This window comes from Pygoscelis adeliae, unplaced genomic scaffold (genome assembly GCF_000699105.1).
Source record: "Pygoscelis adeliae isolate BGI_AS28 unplaced genomic scaffold, ASM69910v1 Scaffold14, whole genome shotgun sequence".
Classification (NCBI taxonomy): Eukaryota; Metazoa; Chordata; class Aves; order Sphenisciformes; family Spheniscidae; genus Pygoscelis; species Pygoscelis adeliae.
Genome location: NW_008825109.1, coordinates 12,484,404 through 12,488,053, shown reverse-complemented (window position 1 = coordinate 12,488,053; position 3,650 = coordinate 12,484,404). Strand labels below are relative to the sequence as shown.

Here is a 3,650-nt window from a genome sequence, read left to right as displayed (position 1 = left end):
AACTTCACCTAATGATTCTTTCCTATTTTTAGTTTGAAACATTTAAAATTTTTAGCACCACAAGTGTGTAACACTCAGATATTCAAGGTCTAAACAACTTATTTTGGATTACAAAGTAATTAAGCCAGTTCTGCGGAAAAATCAATTTTTTTTTTCATTTTTCCTTTGAATATATTTTTTCAAATGGCAGAGCTTCCTACAAAGTATAAAGTCACGTCCTTGTCTTCCCCTCATCTTCTCAGTCATTTCTTGCTTTCTGTTCAAGCTAATGCTCATTGACCACGATGACAGCCTATCATAACTCCTGGACAAGTTTCCCATACATGCAGTCATGTACATGCACGCACTCTTGCTTAATAATGACAGACAATTGCTTCTTAACCAATGACCTTACATCTGAAGGTTGCTCTCCATCAGCATCCTGTAATCCACAGATAAAACTAGAAGGCAAAGCTGATGGGACTAGTACAAAATTCACATTTTTTGCTTCTGTCATTTTTTGATGCCTGTCTAGTCACCCATAATCTGCTACTCAAAGATAGAGAAATGAAAGGACCCAGTGCACTGAAGCGCATTATTTCACGTAGGTTTCAGGTATTCAGTTCGTAGGGCAATACCAAAACACCTCAGCTAGTTACCTAAGCTCCCTGCCCTAGGTATGGAAGGGACTTGGATGCTGCAAGCTGGGATCTACAACATCCAGCAACCTCTGACTTGCTAAATTGCTGAAAGAGGCACGTGCCTAATATCCTACCCCTACTATGGACTGGGAAGCTACTTTTGAACAGGTGGGAAGCTGCTTTAGATAAGGATTCACGTTTCACAACTGAAGCTTAATGATTCTTGCTCACGTCCAACCATGCCACTTCCTTACCGCAGCATGGTCTACAGCCTCGTTGTCTGGCCGCTCCTCTGGAACGAGGGGAATGTTGACACCAAACCCCTGACGGTGTAGGAGGACACGGCACCCAAATCTTCCATCTCCTGGGAGAGTATGCTAAACACGAGGAGATTAAATAAGGAACAAACATCATTACCGCCTCCCTGGCTGGCTGTATTTTTAAATGTAAGCACCCAAGGCTGCTGTGTGTCATGTTGATTCGTTCCCGTCAGCGTGCTCAAAGCATAGCTATCAAGTGGTCTCAGGGAAGACGAACTGGGGAATACCACCGCTACCCTTTTGGGGAACATTTCTAGGCACTCTGCCCTGGCGGGGTGGAAGCACACATACAGAAACACAGCTTCCCCAGCACTTCGGAAACTTTACTGATGAAAATTTGTTTGTCTAAAAATTTAGGTGGGACTTTGCTTTTTTTTTTTTTTTTTTTTAGATCTGTATTTTCAGTCAACCCAGCTGTACACAGGTAACTTTCTATAGAACATGGTGGTTATTAGCACAAGGTTTGTTGTATTCAGCCCTTAGAAACCCTTAGAAACATGAGGAAAAGATCAGACAGTCCCTCACAAATGACCGTGGGCTCCATGGCAGGACTTGATTACACCTTTTTTTTTTCCAAGAAAAAAAAAAAAAGAGGACAAAACAGATGTTTAGGATTTTAATAGGATCTTGTAGGATTTTTATAGCATAAAGTTTTCATGCCCTCAGCCCAGAGGTTTTCTAAAATTAATACTTCTCAGTCTGGATCACACAAAACTACTAAGTAGTAGATGTAGTAATTTCTTCAAAATTAACTGCGTGCTTGCTTATTTTATATTGTCGGAGAGGTTTTCTCTCTCTTATATCCAGTTATGGGACCGCATGTCCTTCATTTTCTTGAATAAGTGTCAGTTTGTTTTGTATCTTATTATTTACCGTAAAAAATTATGTGTAAAAATTCAAGTAGATGTGAAACATTACTGACATATGTGCATGATGCCATACGTGCCATCTTTTATTTTTTACCTGTCTGTAGAAAATAATTCTTTCTAAAATATTTTTTGGCAGAAAATAATATATTCTCCATGTCATTTCAATGACCCATGGCATTTGACCACATTTACTGACTGCAACAATCGCAGTTTTGTAAGTCAGAAGGCATCTGAGAAAACAAAAAAGTATTTGTTTTCTTTTCTTGTCATGGTTTTAACCAACAAGCCTGCTTCACTTGAATTTTACAGAAGAATGCTGACAGTTGCAGACTATTTCACATCTCTGCCATATTTTGACTTGTTTTATCTGAGCCCAGTGTTCATTTGGGTGATTAAAAAGTTAACATTTTAATAATTAATATTGGGGAGGTTACCTACCAGAAAGAAAGAAAAAGAGTTTTTAATCAATATAAAATGTCACTTTAAAAACCTCCCTATTGCTATTAACCCATTCAGAAAAGCACTGCGGGCAGTGTGCGGCTGTTATCAGTGGGCGCTCTAGACACAGTTGTAGGACAACCTCCAAATAAATATGCGACTATACTCTCTGTGTATTCACACGAAGGACAATATTGGGCTCCAAGAGTACAGCTGGCACCGCAAAATCTGTCACTTTATATATTCTAATGAGATTTCCAGTCCCACTTGTGCTGAGACAACCAACTGAAAGCAAGTAATCTAATACGTGCAACGTTTAAAGCTGATCTTGTCAACAGGCTTCACTATGACTCTTCCTCATCACGTTTGGTGTATAAAAATGAAAGCCACCTAACAGTAAAGTCAGCTTAGTGACCTTCACTACTATGGTATCAGGCACAGCAGACGCAAAGCCTTTAAATGTTAAAACATGGACAGCTGGGGTGAAACATAAGACTTAAAGGGTGGCACATTAGATAAACAGGAGGCTGATGAGATGAGCTGGGGTCATAAATTGCGTTAGTCACACTGTTTGACAAATGATCTCCAGCGGCACTTGCTTCTCGGTGGGGACTTTCATTGATGATCTTTAGTATTGCATTGGTAAAACTTTATTGAACTTTTTACCCAATTGTACACGTTACCAAGGGAAACCATTCTCGGAGCAAGCTTTGCCGGCATGAAACTCAACATCTGTGCAGAAAGGGGGGAGTGCTGCACTAGCTAGGACTCCCGGCTGCACAGTTAAAGCAGCGGTTAATTTGGGGGAGGGGAGGGAGAGTCCATGACTTAAAATGGAGACAGGACTGAGAGGGTGACGTTAGACAGTGCTTTTGGGGAACTTGGGTGCAGCGGTCCCATCAGAAACATCATGTACCAATTGACAACAAGAGCCGCCCTGAACAGCAGTTCATGTACGTTTTACTGAGGCACGTTACACACGCGTGTACTTTGCAATTTAAAACAAGCTCAACATAATATTCCAGAGAATCAATGAAGCAAGAAAAACTCCAAAGGCAAAAACCTAAGGGAAGTATTTATTATAAAAACGGACAAAATGAAGACAGTAAAATAAGTCATCACATGAACAGGATGGGGACTGATTATCTAAGCATGAAGGCAGAGACAGGTAAGAAGGTTTTTTAACAGTAGCTGGTCAGCATTACAGGTAGGTGAAGTCTCATGCATTTAGTTTAGTGGTCCATCTAGAAAACAGGGGCAGAGCTATTAATTCTGAGGGCTCTCTCTCTTTTTGTTACCAAGGCTGGGAGATGGTACTGCTAAACAGTACTAAGGGATGGCAAAATGTTAACTGTAGAAGGACATACTCAATAGCAAGGAGGGACTGTGGGGAAAAAAAACCA

The 3,650-nt window shown here is 40.4% G+C and overlaps 1 long non-coding RNA gene across 1 annotated transcript in view; it reads left to right on the top strand.

Annotated features, from left to right (window-relative positions):
* LOC103920129 overlaps positions 1–3,283 on the top strand; it is a 12,874-nt gene extending 9,591 nt beyond the window's left edge. The window contains exon 4 of the long non-coding RNA XR_663777.1: positions 3,273–3,283. This is a non-coding gene — a long non-coding RNA (uncharacterized LOC103920129). The remainder of the gene's footprint in view (positions 1–3,272) is intronic.
* Positions 3,284–3,650: the final 367 nt, after the last annotated feature.